The sequence below is a fragment of the Crocodylus siamensis genome, chromosome 7 (genome assembly GCF_052110815.1).
Source record: "Crocodylus siamensis isolate JL-2025a chromosome 7, ASM5211081v1, whole genome shotgun sequence".
NCBI classification, from domain to species: Eukaryota; Metazoa; Chordata; order Crocodylia; family Crocodylidae; genus Crocodylus; species Crocodylus siamensis.
The window spans coordinates 2,314,196-2,335,445 of record NC_143401.1 but is presented as its reverse complement, the minus strand read 5'-3'; the positions used below and the strand labels follow the sequence as shown (position 1 = coordinate 2,335,445).

The 21,250-nt window shown below is 64.2% G+C and overlaps 1 protein-coding gene across 6 annotated transcripts in view; it reads right to left on the bottom strand.

The window, feature by feature from the left end:
• The window catches only part of AHDC1 (AT-hook DNA binding motif containing 1), a 64,395-nt gene that overhangs the window by 27,155 nt on the left and 15,990 nt on the right, over nt 1-21,250 (bottom strand). Inside the window, exon 1 of one of the 6 annotated variants that reach the window (XM_090056745.1) lies at nt 17,334-17,476. The exons of 3 other annotated variants lie outside the window; for them this stretch is intronic. The gene's annotated coding sequence lies outside the window, so the exon portion shown is untranslated. Of the gene's footprint in view, nt 1-7,852; nt 8,121-16,249; nt 16,325-17,333; nt 17,477-21,250 lie in introns of those variants that run through there. 2 more of the 6 variants (XM_090056742.1, XM_090056743.1) reach the window with 2 other exon arrangements.

The following is a 21,250-nucleotide window of genomic DNA, read 5'->3' as shown; positions in this document are numbered from 1 at the left end:
AAGGCAGCTGGAGCACGGTGCCACCACCCCACCTTGCTGCCCTCTATCCAGGCCGGACGGGGAATGGGGCCAAGCCCTGCCTACTCCAACAGGAAGGGCCCCCGCAGAGGAGTCTGGGCACAGGTTGGATTGAGGCTCAGGGAAGACGCAGAGGCAGGGGTGCCCGTCCCCTGCCGCGCTCCAGCCCACTCAGGGGCACACGGGCACCCGTGGGGCAACCTCCCTTCTGCCGGGCTCCAGTTTCACCATTTTCCTGGGCACGGCCCCACCCTGCCAGTACAGCCGTCAGGTCAGGCTCCCTTCCTCCCTCCCACCCAGGCGCCGCCTGGCTGAGCGAAGCACATCGAGCTCTTTTAATTGTGCTTAATAAATCAATCCTGCCAGCCCCGTAAATCAGCGGGGCTGCTCCCCTCTAAGCGCCCGCCAGGCTGAGAGCCCACGGCCAGACGTGGCTTAGGGCTGGAGGCGCTCAGCACAGGTACAGCCCCCCCACCCCCGGTGCCCCCCACTCCAGCTCCGTGTTGGCTCTGCTCCCCGCAAGCTGGCCAGGTACATCTATTATTCATGTAGTGGATGCGGCGCTGGCTGGGGGGGGCGGCAAAGGCAAGGGCAAGACACCTGGGGTCTATCCCTGGCGCTGCCCCGGACCCGGAAAGCCCCAAGCCCACTCTGTTTCCCCTCCCATGCTCTGTCTTATCTCTGGTGGGGGAGAGCCACAAACTGCCCCATTGCAGGAGCCTGCTCCGGTCCCTGCCGACCTGCACCAGCTCAGAGCTGCAGTCATCAGAGAGGCAAAGGTGCAGTGTGGGGGGGACAGGACTGTCCTCGCAGGGCTGCTGGAGGGATAAAGGCAGCCCCCCGCCGGAAAGGGGCTGTGCTGCATCTGCACGGAGATCTTGCTGCAGCTTTTCCCTGCCCCACGGGCTCCGGGCGTGGGACCAGGGAGGCCCTAGCTGTCACGGGCTTCGGCACCTCTGGATAAGACATGTCACCGCCCGCCCATCGCTAGTCAGCAGTTAGTGGCGGTACGGGGCTCATGACACACAGCGGTGTGGTGCTGATCCTCTCCAACAGAGGGCAGCAGGACATCCAAGCCCACGCCCAATGCACACCCACCCGCACGCACGCGTGATTTGGACCCGGTAGCAGTACCTCCCCTCTCCAAACAAGGCTCTGACAATAAAATCCCTGCTGCTTCTCTTCCCGGCAGCCACTCTGCAGAGTGAAATCTCTCTCCCCGCTGCCCCGCGTGTTCACACCTCTCCTACACAAAGAGGCAAAGGAAGATAAAGGTGCCCCCAGCCCGATCGGGCACGCTTGGGGATAAATCACCAACCAGCCCGGCTTCACCCACCCCTGCAGCAAAATGCAGCGCGCAGCTGTGCATGCTCCAAGCATGCCACAGCGAGCTCATTAGGGACAAGGGTTAACAACCCCGCACCATCGCTGCCGGGCACTGCCACTGGCAAGGGCGTGGGGGCTGGGTACTGTGCAGCGTCCTGCTCTGACATTTCGGTGCTGGATCAGCCCGGACTCCAGAGATCAGGGCAGCACGTGGATCCCAAGGGGGTGGGGGCTGGCACGAATGAATGCAGTGGACCCTGCCGAACTCGACGCCCTTCCAAGAAAGCTACCACGCCACGTCCCGCGGTGGTCGCAGGGGTGCCACTGGCACACAGGACACGGCATGGGGGGCACGCGGGGCTGGCAGGGAGGCGGGCCAGCCCCTCCGGTGCCCGCGCAGGCGCGGCGTGGGGGGGGGAAGCAGCTCCCGGTGAAAAACAAACACTGCAGGGCTTTCAGGGAGCAAGCTAACCTTGACATAGTTGCAGCAGTCACTAATAGCAGGCAATATGCCTGTTCTTGGGGGACTGTTGCAGTTGCTAAGATACTGGCAGCCGTGTGAATGGAAATGGGTCAGTAAACCTGTGGAGAGATAGTGTGACACTGTAACCACCGCAGCTGCTTGAGCCCGGATCTAAATCCCACCCTTTCAATATTTATCACTCCCCGCCTCCGAGAGCCTTCCTGTTAGCAATTTTCCACGCTGCCTCCCTGGTCCCCAGGCTGGGGAGAGGAGTGGGGAGAGCCACCACCATCCAGGCTGGGTTACTGGAAAAGCCAAACTGGGATTGCAGGGGGGAGAAATGCAGCACCCCCGCCACGCATGCACACACATGCACAGGCATGCACACATACGCACGTCCACACACACATACACTCGCAGATGCACACACGCGCATATGCACAAGGTCTCCCCCCCTCCCCAAGCAGGATGGAGCCAGTTCTTGAGGAGATTTAACAGGAAACAGGCTCTAATCCCTGGGTAGGAAAAAGGGTGAAGAGGTCAATTTGCTGCTGTCCCTGGCTTAGGCACTGTGGTAAAATTACCCGCGCGCTGGAGAAGCTGGTGAGAAGGTGCTCACTCACGCCCCCCGACCCCATGTCCCCACGTCTGCGCTGGGTTGGGCGCGGGAGAGGTGTTCCCGCTGGAGCACGTTCAAATGGCCCTGGGCACGGAGTAGGATGCAATGGGCCAGGCCCGGCCCGGGCCGGGCGTGCAGCTGGCGTGGGGAACTCATGCTGCCCTGCTCCGTTCACATCCCATGCACACGTGCACACATACACAGGCACGCACACTCCTGCTCGAGCGCTCACATCATACACTGAGAGGCACACAGAGGTATGTGCACACACAAAGGCAGGCACACAGGTACACACAGGGGCACCCACCCCCATGCGAGCATGCACATGGGCACATATACACAGAAGTAGGTGCACACGCCTGTGCACAGATGCATGGTTTCTGATTGCACGTCCGTGCATCCTGAACGGGGAGGATCGCAGGGTGCACACACAAACCCAGCTGCAGACCCCGTGCGCAAAGGGGGCTGCCCACCAACCTGGGAGGAGAGTATCGCCTTAAGGCCTCTGCAGTTTCCACAAGTGCCAGGGCTGGCAGGGAGGCTGAGCTCAGAACAAAGAGCCAGCACCTGCCTCCGGGCCTTGCCACGTGGCCACAAGACAGCCAGCACCGCCAAACCTGCTGCTGTGGGCGGCTGGGGCTGGGGAGCACGTCCAGGTGGGAACAGCCTGGGGAGGAGTAGGCGTGCATGCATCCTGCCATCCGATCCACGCACCAGGGGTGGCAGGAAGACACGTCACCACGTCCGTGCATCAAACTCAGGCCGTGGCAAGGACTCGAACCCACACTCCTAGGCCGGGGGCACCCATGCCCTTTCGGCGCTCGAGCTCCACATCGCACAAGCCCGCCACGTGCCACAACACGCCACCGGAGCCCAGGCGGAGAGGCACCGGCAGGCAGAAGATCTCTCGGCTGGTTTCTTTCCTACGTGGGACTAGGAGAGTTTGAGTCAGCCTTTTGGTTACCCAGGGAATAGGCTCCCGCGCTGTGATTTATGGGCCTCAGCCCTGCATCCCGGGGGGGGGAAGGGATGGGCGGTAGGTGTGCAACGGGCTGCAGGGAGAAGACAGATCGCTAATACTTCTTGCCTAATAGCTCTTGTGTTCCAGCCACTAAATACCGCACCCCCCCGCAGGTGGCTCGAGCAGAACGGTTGATATGGAGACAGAGGGAAGCACGGGCTGTCTGTGTAAGGTGACATTCGACAGATGCCAGGCTCAGACTTGCTGAATCCTGCAGCCCCGGCGGGCGGGAGAGCAAGGCGGGGGGAAGGGGCTGGCTCGGCCTGCCCGAACCCCAGCCCCCTCTGCCAGAAGCCCGCGGGCCGTGCCGGACCCGTGACCTTTCCCGTGGACAGCACCTGAGCTACCTTACCCATGACTGCAACGCGGCGCTGGGAAAATGGAGGCGGGGGGGGCCGAGCAGGGACCCACGCACCCCGGTAGCGGCTGTGGCTGTTTGCTGGGCCAGGTGCTGCATCCGGGCGCGGTTCTCGCCGCTCCCCGGGGGCCGCGTGGTCCCAGGCAAGGCAGCGGGAGGTTTGCCTGGACTCAGGATGGCCAGAGCTCAGGGCAGGGTTTGATGCCGGACCAAGCTCTGAGTGGGAGGGGGACAGTTGCAGCAGAGGAAGGACCCCGAAGCCCCCTGCCCGTGAGCCCTTAACCTAACTCAGCTCATCCACCAAGACCCAGGAGGGAGTCAGGCCATGGGGGCCAACACCTCTGCTCCAGGGAACTCCCCCCCAGCCGGTTCTGAGCACGGTGGGCACCCACCCAGGTTTGGGCTCCAGGGTAGGCTTGGGGCAGCTTGGCAGGGTGAGACCTGGACTTTGCCCCCAGGGGCTGACCGAAGGCCCACCTCCCCCCGCTCTCCTCCGGACGGGATCAAGCTTATGAGTGAGGATCCCTCTGCCCCGCCTGCTCCTCCTCCCCTCTGCAATTAGGCGCAGGAACGCGGCCCCTCGGATCAAAGGGCCGCAGCACGGATGGGCGAGCAGGGGCAGGAGAGATTCCCGTCACGCACAGATCCAGCAGGCACTGGCTTCACCCCTGCGGGCCGGGCGCCCTGATGCCGGGGGCAGGGCTCTGGTGTTAGCCCCGCATGCCTTGCCCTTCCCCCATCTCCCTTCCCCAGAACCACTCGGCCTCCTGCCCCGAGCCGTGGCCTAGCCTGCATCTGCCCCTTGCCCTCTCGCAGCACCCCGCGCCTGGCTAGGTGCACAGTGCCAAGGGGGGGGAAAGCCTGGCTGGAGGTTGAGAGCTGCCCCCTGCTCCCAGTCTCTGCCGCTGGGTTGCTGTGTGACCCTGGGCATGTCCCTCACTCTCAGAAACCGAGCCAGGGACAGAAGGTGCTGTCTATGGGAGACAGAGGTGGGAAGGGGCAGCAGGGAGGTAGCCTCCGACACATGCTCCCCTATCCAGCTCAGTGCCAGGACATCCCACCCTTTCTTAACCCCGGGGACGTGCTACAGGCGCTCTCATCCGCTGCGCTCCGAACTCCGCTTCCAGATTTTCCACGTGACCTTCCTGCTACCTGGCTCTGGCGCGGCAGGATGCCCCATCCTGCTCTCTGCTCTCCTCTCCTCCCACCCGGGTCCCCGGGGAGCCGAGTGAGCATCTGCAGCCGGGCGCTCAATCCAAGGGGGAGCTGCCGAGGAGCTGGCCAGGCCGGCGGGAGGGGAGGCCAAGGGGTCACGCTGCACCTGGATGCATTGGCTCCAGAAACGGTTCGGGTTGTGTTTCAAAAAAAAAAAATCAAATGAAATAAAAGAACCCATCCCAGGGCCGGGGAGAGCAGCCATGCCATGGCTACCCCATCACCCTTCGGCACCTGTCCATCCACGCCCCACCCTGCGCAGCCACCACGGAAGGGACAAGCAGCAGAAAGGCAGGGGCAGCCCCAGCCAAAAGGGTCTGCAAGCAAGCTGTGGCAGAGGAGGCACCAGGGAGCAGGCTTGGCATGGGCACGCGGGCCCACGGCTTTGATGTCAATGTAGCCGCAAGGTCCCACCCAAAGCCCGTCCCCGCCCAGCAGGGATGCCCCCGCCCCAGGCCTGGCGAGAGCTCCTGGCCCCAGCAAGCACATGCCCGGATGGGGAAAGAAAGGAGCCCTGCCTGCCTTGCACCCCCCCCCCCCCCCAAGCCAGGACCCTGCTGCTCACTCTGCTTTCATTAACGATTATTGGACATGGCCTCCTCCCCCGCCCGCCGGCTCCGGCTCCTGCTCGCTCGGCGCTCTCTCCCGCGCTCTGGTATTTGGTGTGTTCTCCAGCTGCAGGAAATTCCTAATGCTCTCCATCACGCCGTTCCTGCTCACAGGCCCCGGCCCTGCCAAGTCTCCCCTAAAGGAGACACATGTGCTGGGCACTCCCCACCTCTGGCCCCCCAGCCTCGTTGCTCCTCCACCCTCCCAAGCCCCGCTTTTCCCCAGGGAGAGCGGCCGGTGGCCGCAGCACGGGGTCCCCAGCCCCGGACGCTCCCCGGCCTGCCTTTCCCCGTGTCTCGGTCGGCGCGATCGCTCCTGATCTTATTTTAATTCGTCTCAGACGGTGTCGGAGTGTTATTTTAAGGCAGAGGATATGCACAGACATTGTGTTTTCTGCTTTTTTCCTGGCCCGGAGCCAGTCTCTCTGGGCTGTCAGCTACCCACTGTGTTGCAGTCACGTGTGGAAAGAGGCAGCCGGCGCCAGCTTCAGAACTCCTGGTAGCGGCAGGAGAAGCGAGTGTGCACTTTCTTCCCTCTGTATGTGTCTGTATTATTAATAGCGTCTCTCTCTGTGAGTTATCCATAATGTATCTTAATACCTGTCCGTCTGGAGATGATGTATAACGGTGTGTGCACACAATGCCTGCCTGAGCCGGGACCCACAACCTCCGTGCACAGCGCGGGAGAGGCAGAGGAGGGGGGACGGCCAGCCTGGCACACACGATACCTGGGCATCCATCCCCAGGGCAGTGCCGGAGAGGGCCAGATGCAGGGCACCCAGCGGGCATCAATGGCTCGGGCTGAAGGGGACGTGCGTGACGGTGCCCAGCCCACCCATGCCTCCACAGCTCCTGGCAAGCCTCTCTGCGTCTCGCCCAACACCAGTGTACACACACACCACTGTAAAGCCATATATACCTCCACTTCTGTGATGCATAGGGCTTGACACAGGGCTGGGGAGAGCCGCCGCATGCTTGGCACAGGGGACAGGTGCCCGGTGAAGTTACGCCACCCGCCAGGGAGCAAAGGAGGGGAAAGGCACGGTGCAAAGGAGCAAACCGCAGCCCAAGAAAGGGAACGGTTTGCCCACCATCGCATGGGACGCCTGGGCTGGAGGCGAGCCTGGATCCCCGGTGCCCGGGGCTTGTGCTTCAAAGGCGAAAGCAGATGCAGCCCCGAAGCCGAGGCAGCTCCTTTATCAGCCTCTGCCGAGCTGGTGAAGGCCAGGCTGAGTGAGCCGGCTGCGATAGGCAGGGAACGGGGCCTGCGTCGTTGCGCGCGCCAGGACGGCCTGACAGCTAGGATATATGCACACAGGCACCGTGCGGCAGCCTGGCCCCCCCACTACCCTGAACGTCTCCGCTCTGCTCTTGCCTCCGGTGCAACGCGTGTCTCTGCTTCGAAAGCAGCCAGCCCCCTCCCCCTGCTGCTGAGCGTACAGATGGGGAGACGGACCCCGAGGAGCTGCCCGGACCCTCTGCAGAGCACTGGGGAGCAGGGAGCTCTGCTCATGCTCTCTGGCCTTGCTGCACTGCTCATGCCAGGCCCCCGGGGGCCATGATGCAGCTGGGCCCTGGGCAGCTTGCAACTGCAGCCAAACACCCCGCGTGCAGGGGCAGGTCCCATCCGCCCTGCTCCCATGGCTGCCTGGGTGTGCAGAACATGCCCCTCACGTACCCTGGGTGATCACGGCGCTGCCATTAGCTGCACGCAATGCTCCGGGCTCTCCTTGCTCTGGACTTGTACAGCACCAGGCTGCGGAGGTGCACAACGGAGGCTCCTTGGTGACACCATGAAGCACGTGTGCCCCTGGCCGGTTATGCGGGACAGGGCTGGTTGTGCATCTCACCAGCCCCCCCGGCCACGTGCTCTCCCCACCTGTTGTCTCCTGTCACGGGGCAGCTGGGTTTTGGAATAGGGGCAGGACCGGACAGAGCCTCACCCATGGGGCTAGTCCCCGGCACCACAGACACGTCCATGCACGTCCTGCCCATACAAGATGCAGGTCCGGGGGCTTGGCGAGGCCCTTCTCCCCCCGCCCCCACCACCAACCCCATGGGTTGACCGCGGCGGCATCGTCTGGGACCCTGAGAGGAGCCGACGGGCTGGCGGGACCGTGGCGCGCTGAATTTCTGGAAGGCGTGAGCGCCGCAGCCCTCGGCCCAGCCACCGCCCGGCTCACACGGGTCCGGAGCTGGGCTGGCGCTGGAACCTGACACTCACATCCCCCCGCAGGAAGCCAGCAGCTGAGATCTCCCCAGGAGCGGCCTCGGCCCCAGCTGCCGGCTGCTCTCCCGACTGCTTCCAGAACCGGGGGCCGGAGCGGCCTGCACAAAAGCTCTGCCGCGGCGGGGCCGTCCCGGGGAGCTGCCACGCTGCGGCTGCAGCCCGCGCCTGCCTCTCGGCTCCTGCGTGCGAAGCCAGTTTCCCTGGGGGAACGGGAGCTGGAATCCAGGGAGCGCAATGAACAGGAGCGCGAGGCTTCGCGTTTCTGGATTCTGGTTCCCGGTTTCTGCTCCCGGCTGTTTCCATGGAAACTGGCATCGGACCTGGGAAAATAAGGTTAGGGTTTTCAAAGGCAGGCTTCTCTTCTCACTCCCTCGGCCCTGGTTCCAGTGCTCCCGCCTCCTCCCCCCTTCCCGGCGAGAGGCGGGGTAGGGAAATGCTGCCAGCGCAAGGACACAATCTCCCTTGTAGATCCCAGCTGCCTGCTGAGAGGTGGCAGAGAGGCTCTGCAGAGCCACGGCCACGGGCGCCGCCGCCGCCCCACGGCTCCCTCGCGCAGCCGTGTGGCAGTGCCCCTCAGCAGGACGCGATGTAGGTGGAGGCCCAGCAGGAGGGGCGCCGCGGCCCGGCTCTGCCACCCCTGCGGCGAGCACCCACTGACGCCTCTGCTCTGCCAGCCGGAGCAGGACCCAGGCGCCTCCCCTGCCCCAGCCGCCGCGGAGAATCGCCTGCAACTTGAAGAGAACTTTGCAAAGCAAAACCCATGAGCATGCAGTCCTTTGCGCGCCCACGCGACTCGATCCAAAGGGCAGGGGCAGCCCCGGGCGCCGCGCCCTCGTCTCCCAGCTCAGCGGGGCCCGCTCCCTGCCGCACATGCCGCGCGCACATGCTACGGGATGGGCCCGGCCTGGAGACTGGGGACTCCATCGCTTGCCAGGCCTACAACCAGCCGCCGCCTCGTGCAAGCGGGTCACCTCTTCGCTGCCTGCCTCAGTTTCCCCACAGGTTCACTCCGGGTCAGAAAAGAACAGAGACCTGGCCAGAGGGGAGGGAGGGGAGCTGGGAGGATGCCGAACGCGCGCTTGCTGGAAAGAGCTTGCAGAGCCTTGAATGAAAAGCGGCACGGGAAGTTCTCATTATTCTTGCTGCAAGGACACGCAGACATATGCACACGTATGTGCATACCCACACGCACTCACATGTGCAGGCACAAATGCACACACACACATGCTGTCACCCAAAAACACACGACTGCGTGGCAGCGACGGCTCCTCTGGTCAGAGCCAGCAGTGTGGGTGGGGAGGTCTCTGTTTTGGGGCTCTACAGGGATCCCAAGGAAACCCAAACTCCGCCACACAGAAATGCTGACCCCCACAACCCCCAGCCGCTGCCTGGTCCACCAGCACGGCCCTGCTCTACTTCTACAGTGCTGGGCTGGCAATGTATATATCCCCCCTGCCACGCCGGCAGCTCTGGGATCCTCTGTTCAGCATGGGTCACTTGGGGGAACGTTTTTTTCTAGTGTTATTAATAACCTGCAATTAAACCCCAGCTATTTTGCAGCAGGGGGAGTCCGGAGGCTGGAGCAGGGCCCCTCCACCAAACCTCCCCTTAGCCCTTGGCTCTCGCCTGCGTGCCCTGTGGCTCCTGCCTGGAGCACAAAGCGGGGTGGGGGTGGCGCTGCTGACATGTAATCCAGGCGGCCGCAGGCTCACTCAGCCCTGATGCAGCCCACGGTTCAGGCTGTGGAGTGGCGAAGCCCTGACTCCGGTGCCAGGGGCTAGTTTCCATCCACGGAGGATTGCAGGTAGCTGTGTCTGGCCCCAGCCACACCTTGGCACAGCTGGAAGCAGGGCTGTGACCACACCTCCTCTGCTTGCAAACCCATCCAGCGTGGGCAGCAGCACACGAGGCTGCGCCTACCCAACCTGCTGATTCAGCTCCGCCAGCGCTAGCCCTGGGACATGCGAGGAGCGGCTCGGAGGAGAGCTAGAAGGCAGCAGCGAAGCACCCTGGGTCCTGTCTACACTATGGCTGGGAATGGCAGCACAGCTCACTGGGTACTGAGCAGACCCCTTCCCTCTGATGCTGGCTCAGAGTGGTCCAGGTGGGGATCAGCCAAATGCCGACTCACAAGTGGGTGGGAAGCGAGTGCCTAATTCCCTTTGCTTGCCATGAAAATCCCAATGCCAGTTACAGCACAGACCCTCAGCCCTGATGGTAGCCAATGCCAACTCCCACCATGGTGGGCCCCAGCCCCAGGCACCCAGCGGAGGTCTCTCTCTGGTTAAGACAGGATCATACAGCACTTAAACTTCCCTCCTGTGGTTACTGCTACTCTGACGGCGCACGGGAGGCCTGGGTGCCTTAACACCGAGATAGGAAATAATGCAGGGCAAATTAGGCTGCGCGGAAGGGCTGGCTGTGGCCGCCCGATAGCAGGGAAACCTGTCTCCAGAGGAGGAAAGTGGGGAAGGAGAGTCGCTCACAGCTGTGCCCTGGGCTGCTGTCTGTGGGTCTCTCTCATCTATTCCTATCGCTGGCTTTCTGCACCTTCCTTCCTGTACAGCCCCTGGCGCAGCAGGGCTGGGCCCTGCTCGGGGATTCCCAAGTGCACCAGCCTCTCAGGCTTGAACTGCGCTTGCTCGCGGGTGGTATAGCCAGGCCGGACTGGCCCGGGACCATTCAGCGGTGCACGGCTCACACCGATGCTCTAGCGGGTCCGTCTCACTTCAAAGGCACAGGGGAGGCTGGAGAAAGGCCTAGTGGGCCTGGCTGGGAAGGTCGAGCGTGCGGGGGAGGAGGGGAATGTGCAGGGCCCTTCCTCAGGAGGACTCGTCAGGGGGGAACGCAGCGCCATGCTTCAGGTCCCAAGCTGGCCTGGGGTCAGGAAGGCATTCTCCCTGCAGTCCCCTCTCCAGGGGCTCGCGGCCGGCGGGGTGCATCATGACCGCCCCTCAAGGCCAGCTCGAGGCCACTGCTGGGTGCTGGGCATGGACCTGGACAGGTGGCTGCCCTGGGCCAGAGGGGCAAAACCTGGACAAACCTATTTTCCAGGTGCAAACAGGTCTGTGCCACATTATCTGCGCTGCACACCGGAGCTTCACCTCTGCCCCAAGAAGCCCGCGGCCTGCAGAACCGAGCGGTATTTCACAGCCCCAATACCTGTGCCCTGAAACGCCATCCTGCAGCTGAGAGGAAGCGCCAGCGATGCCACGGGGGCAGCCTGCTTGGGGGCTGATAACCCTGCTCTTTCCAGGGGCCTGGCTAGATTCACCTCAGCCTGGCTGAGAAGCAGGAGAGGAGGGGGCAGAGCCCCTTGGACCCTCTGGCCCACGATAACTCAGGCTGGGCCCAAGGCCAGACCCATACCCGAGCTCCCCCACAGCTCACGGCGTGGGGGTCTCGGAGCAGCAGGGCACAGATCAGACCCGCGAGCAGAGGAGGGACCTGCTGCTCTGAGCGTTGTCAGTCGAGGGGGTCCCAGCACTGCTGACAGTGGGGACGTGGAGCATGGGCATCCAGGTACGCCGGCGCAGGGATCATTGCCCGGCCTCTCTGCAGCCCTGGGGCCTGCCTCTGCCCCGAGCACAGACTACCCTCACCCTGGTACGCCAGGAGCAGCGCCAGGCACCCAAGGAGCTGAATCCCTTGTGCACTGCCCTCCCAAAGGTGAAAGGCCCATGCTTTGAAGCTGCCATGCATCCCCTCTCATCCAGGTCCTAACAGCAGAGATTTGCATGAGATGAGCTCTGTGCTGTCTAGTGCAAGTCCCACGGCGGCCCCCCAACCCCTTTGCCCACCCCAAAGCCTGGGGCTGGGGGTAGTGCATAACCCATCCCCCTCCACTCGGTCCTGCTGCCTCTCTGCTCCCTGAAGGCAGCTGAGCAAGGGGCGCAGACCCCGGGGATGGGGCACAGCCCTGCTCACACCAGGCCATGGTTTGGACCCCCCTGGCCGCCGGCATACAGGTGTTGGCTGCGCCGGCGGGGCTGCAAAGGCAGGGACAAGCTCTTTATCTCCGCTCCGCCTGAGCTGATGGATAGTGGATCCCTTCCCAGTGCGGATGGGAAAATCCCACCCACCAGCACTGCAGCTGCTGCCGTTCAGCTGGTCCTCCCAATGCCATCCCACAATGCATCGCGGCACCTTTGGAAGTTACCCAAAAGCCTCCACTCCCAGCACGGGGCCGGGCGGGCGGGTGTCCCACAATGCACCGAGACCCACCGGGTCATGAGCACTGACCCAAGGCAAGGCCGGGTGGGGAAGTGAGCACGGCGTGCCAGCCGCGGCCTGGCCTTGCCTCCGCGCGCTCGCTCGCTCGCTCGCTTCCTGGAGATGCGCCCTGTGGAAACAAAGATCCTGTTCTCATGGCAATGTCCTCTAGAGATAAAGAAGAGGCGAGGAGCACGCACTGCAGATTAAATGGAGCCGTGCAGAGCTGTGGGGAGGGGCTGGATCCCCCCGGGGGGGGTGCACTCGCTCCCCCTGCAAAGCTCTCCGGCAGCCAAGCTGGAATTCAAGCCCCCGAACACCACGCGGATCCCCCTCCCCTCCTGGCGCTGGCGACGCAGCCCAGGTTGGCTCGCACAGTCTGGGAGCAGGACGGGGCGGGACGAGCTTCCTGGCATGCAGAAATGCAAGTCTGCACGGTCCCTGGTTTTCCCCCTGCAAGCAGCTGCTGTTCTCGGTCGCCAGCAGCTCTGTGTTTGCAAGGGGGGGAAAGAGGCATTTGCCCAAAATATGTTGGCTGCTGGAAAGGAGAGAGCTTGGCTGTTAGCGGGTTGAAAAGCCCAACTGCACAAAAAAGGGATCTTCCTCTCCAGTCCTTACGCCCACAGAGACACGGGTTTTGGGGCAGGAGTGCCTCCAGGGAGCCCGGGCCCCGAGCCTGGAGTTTGCACCCGAGCTGGAACACGCACACGGGGTTAACAGCATCGCAGTCACATGACTTGAGAAGCCAATGGCAAGCTGCTGAGTCAGGGATGTTTCAGGCCCTGCCACCGATTTGCTACCCCGGGCAAGTCACGTCACCTGCCCCAAGTCCATAAGTAAAGCCACTGCCGCCTGCCTTTTCTCTAGAGCGGATCAGCCACAGATCTCAAGTCACATTACAGGAGGTGGGAGCCACCATGTCCATTTTACAGAAGGGGAGACTGAGGCACAGCGAGCACAGGGCCACCAGACCACGCAGCCTACAGACCCGGCTGACAGCAGTGCCATGGACCTGCTGGATCACAACCACACCTGCAATCTCTGCCCCTGCCCAGTTTCCCCCTGAAAAGTGCCCTCTCTCCCAGGGCACAAGGACTAGCAGCGCAGGGCCCGATTCAGGCAGTTCCTTTTACCGCTGAAAGGATTCTGGTGTCTTTCCCATGCGAGGCCCCTTCCCCCTGGGCACACAGCTTAGCACCATTGTCCCGCCACAGCTGGGGAAACTGAGGCACGGCGCTGATCTTCACAGGGCCCAAATACCCATGTGGGGGCTTAGCATCCTGGGAAGCCGAGCCTCCTCCATCAGCAGCCTGCAACAGAGCTAGGAATAGCCTCCTTATCACCTGCCTTCTAGCCCGGCAGGCTGGGCTCGCCGGTGTGCCCTGGAGGAGAGGGCCCTGCTCTTCTCCCTCTCGCTCCCCTCCCGGCAGCTGGATCCAGACATGCTGCACGGACCAGGCCTCCCCTCATCCGCTGCCCCTTATCAGGCCCAGCCGCCTTGCCAAGAGCCGGAGGCAGGCTGGAAGGGCAGTGCAAAGAGCCCCACTTGGCCCCCGGTGCTGGCAGCTCCTCCCTCCCCCAGCTGCATGGGGAAGATGTGTCCACTGACCCTTCCTCCACGCCTGGGCCCACTGGAGGAGGCACTCGGTCACACCCAGCCCCAGGCAAGGCAGGGCCCCCAGGTCCGCAGCTCCCAGCAGAGCCTCCCGGGGAGACTACAAAGGGGGTGGCCTGGCTCAGACGGGCTTGTGTGGCCACCAACAAGCAACACGGGCACTCCCAGGCTGCTCCGATTCATGCGCCAGGCCCTGCTCACGGTCCCCATTCCTCTCAGTTTCCCGTCCCTCCATGGCACAGGCTTAATGATGCCAGCAGGTCCTGCTGGACCCCGCAGCCCCTGGGGAGCGACTGCCCGATCTGGGGGTGCAGGAGGAGCCCGTGATCCCCTTGGAGATGCCTCTAGACCTCTGCCCCCAGGACTCTCAGCAGACCCCCTTCCCTCTACTGCACCACAGAGCCCAGGGCCCTTCCAGCCTGAGCACGCCCGGAATCGGACCATCGCTTCCCCCAGCCCAGGGCGCCAAGTCCACAGCACCGGTGGACACGTGCGCGGGACAGGAGCCCAGGGGAACTGAAGGCAAGGGGTGGGCATCCCCTCCGCCTCTGCCCCAGCCCCCTTGGCATCCCGGGACCCCCGGCCGGCCTCCCCGCGTGGGTTCAGCTGCCACCGCCGGCTGCAGGATGCTCGGTAGGAGACTCACCCGGCGCTAATTAATTAAAACAAACAGCAAATTAAACACAGCAAAATGAAAATAGCTCCGGAAATTAATTTCCAGCCAGCCCCACCTGGAAAGGCTGGATATTTAAAGAATGAGTGGAGCCCGCCGAGACCACGCCGTGCAGGCAGCTCCTGGAAGGCACCGACCCTCCTTGCCCTGTCCTCCCACCCCGCCCCAGCCCTCGACTCCCCAGGGGACCCCAAGATGCGGGGAGCTCAGCGAGGGGAGCCCCTTCCAGTCAGCTGCCTGGGCCCCCACCCTGGGGTGCTGCTGCCATGGTGGGTGCACAGCTGATGCAGTGCCGGGGCTGGGCCTACATGCCAGGGCTCCTGGAAGAAAATCCCTCCTAGCAGAGATCCTGCCAAGCTGCACTGGAAATAACAAAAGGAAACTGAAAGGAAAAGGCCCAGGCAGGTACCGGGAGCCCAGGTTTTAGGGCCATTTCTCCTGGTCGGGCAAGGGGGATTCCTGCGGACTACCCGGCACAAGGGGGTGCAGCCTCCCCAGGGTCCGGGGTCACCTCCAGCTCTAGCCCACCGAGGCGGGTGGCTGGAGGTCACGGCAGGGTTTTGCCCTCCTGTTTTCGGGATTCCCCTGGAAGAGACTCCTGCCCGTCTCCGGCCTGGCAGAGCTGAGTCAGTGGCCGTGGGGAGGCCCACGGCAGGAAGGAGCTGGCCCCAGCACCACCAGCGCTTCTCCTTTCTGTGCGTGCGAACGGACCCAGGAGATCTCCGGGGGCCGGAGAGGGAGGCATGACCACAGCACAGAAAGCAATGCGGGCACCACGCCACCGCCCGGGGGGGATGCCCATGCCTCCAGCCTTGCTAGGGCATACAAGGCACGATCTTCTTTGGGCTTGGCACGCAGGACGCTTGCACCAGGCCTTCGCTGGGATGGGACTGGGCAGCACCTAGAGAGACCCCAAGTTTGCCTGCTGCATGGGAGCCCCAGGGCTGCACCCTGCTCCACAGGCCTGCCCCGTGGCTTGTTGGGGCCCTTCTCGCCGGGACCCCAGGAGCCAGCTGACATTGAGCAGCCCCCCGTCCCCCTGCCGTGGATCTCCCCCCGGTCCCAGCTCGGTGCTGGAAGTCAAGCTGACCTTGGCTCTCTGCCCGGCAAGCTTCCCCCCGCGCTTGACATGGCCCTGGCAGGGGTGGGGGCGGGATGGCAGAGCGCAGCTCGGGGGGTTTTGCAGACCATGCTGAGACTCCCCCACTCCCCAGCGCTGGCGGGGTCTTCCCCGGCGCCCGCCCTCGCCCTGCTCCATCCGCCCCCGGGGCCGCCGGCCTCTCTCCTCCGCCTTGCAGACGGCTGCTTCTCCTCACTCCCGTTGACCTAAATCTCCGCCTGATCCAGCCCCACCGCAAGATCTTCCCCGCACGGCTTGAGGCGCGAGGGACAGATGGGCAGGGGGCATGCCCCCTTCCCCAGGAAACCGGGGAGACGCAGCAGGGCTCCCTCCCACCCGCCCCGGCTGGGAAATCTCCCGCCCCCCGCCCCAGCGCCCAGGTCTCAGGGGCCCAGACTGGAAACTGGGTAACCGCACGCCCAGCCCAGTCGCCCCGATCGACCACATCCCTCCGCGCGGGGCCCTGCGAAGGAAGTTCCAACGGCTCTAAAGTTTCATCTGTGACTCAGCCGCTGGCAGCGGTGGCCAAGCGCAGCCGGCTCCAGCGAGAGAGAAAGAGAGAGACCCCTTGGCCCCGCTCGCCGGGGGGGACGGTGCATGCGGGAGTCATGGGGGGAAGCAGGGGGTGGGGGAATTTCACGCCGCCCACCCCCGAGCGCGCCTGTCTGCAAAGCCCCGGCCGGCACGCCACCCCCAGAGCCAGAGCAGCCCGAGCTGGCTCCCAGCGACAGCAGAAGGCTTTTAAAATCCCCTACGCGCGGCGTGACTCACTGCAACCCAGAGATGCCCAAAACAAGCTCCAACACGGAGAGGAATGGAGACAGCCGAGAGGCTGGGGGCGGGGATGAGGGGAAGGGGAGGGCCGCGGAGACGCACAGAGGAAGGCAAGAGGCAGAAATAACAGCATCTGAAGCCCGGCCTGCTGGAAGCCAGTCGGCTCGGCTTGGCCAGGCGCTGCCACAGCCAGGCCCGGAGCTGGGAGCGAGAGGACGTGGCCCTGCCCGGCCTGGAGCTACTGCCCGGTGTTGCCCCTCTGGTTCGGGCACCGAGGCGGGGCGATACAGGCAGGAGGTGATGGCTGTGCCCGAGGGCGACCGGGTAGCAGTTGCACTGGAGCACGCCTGCTCCTGCCCCACGCTTGGGCGCCGAGCTCCAGGACAAGCACAGGCACCAATGCCATGCACCTGCCCTCCCAAAAACAGCCCAGCCTGGTCCAGGCCCCCAGCCTCCAACACGGCCGCCTGGGCACGGCCGGAGGCCTGGGGCAGCGGGGCACGTTGCAGCCCCTCCCATCACCCCACACCCCGCCAGAGCCCCGGGACCCCGAGGCACTTGGAGCCCACAGCAGGGAGGCAGCCGAGGCGAGCAGGGGCCAGGCCCCGGTGCCGCCCGCGCCAGCGGCTCCAGGAGACTGGCCAAGAGTCGGCAGCTTTGTTCCAGGTGCCCGTTCCCTTTTTTCATTAGGCTAATGGGATGCGGATGCATTATTCCATTCCACACGCTGCTAACGAACCACTCAGGCCTCTGCATTTGCATTAATGGGCAAATCTGGAGGAGGGTGGAGTGGCTGCAGCTGCCCAGGCCTGACCTTCCCTGCTGCAGCCTGCCTCTTCCCCACCCGGGGAGAATCCCCGCGTGCCCCTGCCTTCCCGGGCACAGTCACCAGCCTGGACCAGCCCCTGGGGTCCCTGCCTCTTCCGTCTACCAGCCCAGGGCAGGTCTTCGCTTCCATCTCCCCGCACCCAACACCTCCATAAGGGTAAGCCCAGGCCAGCACACAGGGTCCCAGACACTGCCACCCCCCAGGCCCGTGCATGTCCCATGGAACCGGAGAACCCTGCACCCCATTGCCCACCTTGGGGGCTTCAAAGGCAGCCCCTGGGCCGCTCTGGGGTTCGAAGGGTGGGTGCTGGAGGAGACGCAATCCTGGGCCTCCTTGCAGCCGGAGCCCGCTGCCTGTTTGTTCCAGCTCCTGCCTGCCCGCGTCCCCGAGAGGCTTTGAAGGCGAGTGACCCAAGAAGTGGAATGCGAGAGCCTCCAGCTGCCTGCACCCAAATCGACTCGGGGAGGGGCGGGAGAGGAAAGGAGGGAGCCAGCTGCACTGGGAAGGTCAACTGCAACCACCCAGCCCTGCTATTCTTCCCCTGCTCATTACTGCCTGCGTGTGCATGTGTGTGCGCGCCTCTCTCTCCTCTTTCCTGGCTGTTAAAGACACAGCCAGCTGAGCTGAGCCGCGCCGAGCCCTCCCCAGCGCTGCAGTGATGTGGCACAGATGCACGGCCCCGACGCCCAGCTGCCATTTAGCCAGGTACCGGGGAGCCGCGTGCCGCCATTCCAGCCTGGGCAGGGGCTCGGTGCTCCGGCCTTCAGGGCACCCGGGCTCCCTTTGACCTACCCCAGCCCAGAGAGGGGCGCGTGGCGAGCCACCGAGCCCACCCGCTGTCAGCGCGCCCGCCTGGGACTCTGCTCTCCTGGAAACGGTCATGCGGGTCAGATTTGCTGAGGATCCGACGTGGGGGGGACGACCTGAAAGGCGAGGTGTTGCCCGGCACGCACGGAAACATCCCGGATCCCGGGGGCAACCACGTCCGCCCACGACGGGGCCAAAGCACGCCCAGGCCCACAGCCAAATGTCCCAGCGGCTGCTGGTCTAGAGCAAGGGCTGAAGCCACGGACAACGAGGAGCTGCAGGGGCTCGGCCTCTGGAAGGATTGGGGCCTGAGGGTGACAGGCTTGGAGAGGTGCAAACCAAGGGCATTGAGTAGCTCCTGCACGGAGGGGCCGGCAGTGAATGCTACCTACCTTCCAGCTTGCCCTGAGGATAACTCTGCGTACGGGGAGAGCGTTATGGGATAAACAGAGGGTGGGAGACGGAGGAGCCGAGGAACGATGCACAAGGGTCTCCGTGCACATACAGCGGCAACAGCTCCAGCGGTCAGAGGGGCCTGCGTGCCCCACACGGCTGGGGGGCGCAGGCCCACGCTCCCTGCCCGGCCCTGCTGCAGAGATGCGCCCGGGGGGCACCTGCAGCCGGCACACAAACTCCTCCGTGCATGTGTGCATGCGTGTGCGCGCGAGGGGCATGCGTGTGCGCCTGGGTTTGTCACAGACTGGTGAGCAAGTTAATCTCCGACTCCCTGACACGTGGAATAAAATCACGATCCCGTAATGGAATTCATTCGTCTTCCTGTCCAGGCCAAGAGCTGCCCCGGTGCCGCACGCCAGAGCCGAGCGGGAGCAAGCCTCCGGCCAGCGGCTCAGCGCCAGGGGGCAGAGAGGCAGAGGCAGGAGGCCGAAGGCGTGCATGGCGGGGAACCTGACCCCTTCCTCTGCCCTTGTCCCAAGCCAGGGGACCAGCCCTTGCTGGGGGCTGCGCTAATTTGCAGTCCATTATGGAGGGAGAGATGACGAGCGCTGCTGGCAGAGCTCGAAAGCCTAAAAGCAATGAACTTCCTTAGGACAGACCCCAAACCAGGGCTGGCCTCCCACGTCAGGGCAGGGGGGGCTGTGAGGAAGCTCCCCGCCTGCTCCCAGAGAGTGGGTACGTGGGTGGTACGGGGGCATGGCCCACCTTGGTGCATAGGCTGGCTGGCCTGTCCAGGCCTAGACTGGCAGATTCATCCCAAGGCGCTGGCAGTGGGCAGGGGAGCATTGCTGGGCTCTGCCCACACTTCCGGGGCTTGACCCACCTGCCCTGAGCAGGTGAGGGATGCACGGAGCTGAAACCTGCTGGCCTGACTCCTTGTACCCCCCTGCCCTCCACGGGCAGGACAGTAGCTGTGCCACAGCCCATGGGCTTGGTCCCTGCTGCTCACAGCCCTGAGGCTGGCAGAGAGAGGTGGTGGCACTGTTTTCGGCTCCAGTCCCCGCTCTGACTTCCCACAGTGCGAGATGCCCCTAAGTACGTGTGATCCAATGGGCAGAGGGGGTGGGGGAAGAGGGACAAGTACAGAGAGACCCCAACAGACCAGGTATGCAGGGGACGGCACCCCAGGCTCCTATACCTCCAGCTAGTGCCTTACGCGCCCACCCATGCCCTGCCAGCTGGGGGTAGTCACTGAAGGGCATCCCCCCGCCTCTGTCCTGATGGCTTTTCGGCGCCTTCCAGAAAACAAGCGGGTTTGTTTCAAGCCAGCAGCCCCCGGATGCCAGGCTGACAGCCAGGGAACTGCCCCGGGTCTGGGCTCCAGGGGGCAAGGGCACTGGACTGGAGCTGGGGAGAGCTTCTCGGGTGCGAGGCCTGCCTTGGCACACGGCTGCACCGACAGCTCACGGCAGGGAAAGCCTGGGGGAGAGGCGAGGGCAGGTCAGCCCCTCCAGGGTGCCCGCTCTTTCCTTGCGGGAAATGCACGGCAGCTGGCACGTACCACGGGTCGGTGCAGGCACACTGCAAGTTCGTGCTCTGGCACAGCCGTAACCCATGAGCTCACACATCCACCCTGTTCCCCAGCCTCCTTCTGTGCTAAGGGGGAAATGGCATGGCTTTACCAACCACGAGCCACTGCAAGGTGCCCCGAAGACAAGCTGCATCAGGACAAGCCCGTCCGCAGGTCACTGCAGCTTCGCTCCCACTCTCAGTCCGGTGCCCAGCCCCGCTCTCACGTGCCTAGCGCAGGACAAGCCTGGCATCCAAGATGCCAACAACCCATGCCCTATCCAGTGCCTACGCGCGGTCTTGCCTTGCTGCTCAGCTGGGAAAGAAAAAGACCCCCCCCCCCCCCCCAAAATCTGAGCAGAGGCAGCCGCTGCCCATCCGGCTTTCCCCAGCAGGCGGGAATAAATGGTATCCTTGATGCACAGGCGCAGAGGGCCAGCCTGAGAGCTGGGCCGGGGGAGGAGGGGGAGAGGCCGGCGGCTGCCCCGAGCACACAAAGCCCCTTTCATAAGGGCTGGGCTCAGATGTGCACTGCCATGGAGAGGGACCTGACTGCGCTACTGGCACAGGCGGGGGGTCCTGGGATGAGGGAGCAGGGAGCCAGTGGCCTTTTGGAGGAGTGTGTGCACATGTGTGCATGGGAGTGGGGGGCAGACACCTGAGTTCACATCCTGGGTCTGCCACAGACTCCTGTGAGTCATGCCTCAGTTTCCCCATCTCTAAAAGGGGGACAATGCACGCACATGCATCTCAGAGACACCCCCAAGGGAAAACCCACGGCCAAACAACCAGGGCAGAAGAGAGAGAGAGATCACGGCTAGTGCATGAGCTGGGTGGACAGGATGCCTGGGTTCTCTTCCCAGCCCTGGGAGGGAGCGTCACCTAATGGACAGAACAGGGGAGAGGGGGCCAGGACTCCTGGGGTCTAGGTAAGCAGGACGGCCGGAACGACAGTCGCTCCGCAACCCATGGGAAACTTCGATGCCTCTCCCGTGCCCGGACAGCGCAGCACAGCACAGCACAGCACCGTGGCCTGTGGCTTCCTGCGCCTCCCCTCCCGCCGGCTCTCAGCTCTACAAACACTACAAGGCACTCGCGCGAGAACAGGCGCTGGGGGGCTTCAGAGCTCCTCTGCGCCCACGGCTTCTCCTCCACTTTGGAGGGTGCTGAGGCATTGGGACTCAGCCCCCACCTCCCCAGGCTTGCATTAGCCACGCTTAGGGGCCGGCCAGCCTGGGCCGTGCTCGCGCATCCTGCCCACAAGCACTCGGGGCTGCATGGCCCCATGGCCTGGGCTGTGCCCAGCAGCCTGGGGCAGGAAGGAAGAAGCAGGGCAAGGGCAGGGAGGGTCCTGGCGGGAGCAGGACCGGTTTCCTGGAGCTCCTCTGTGGGGAGGG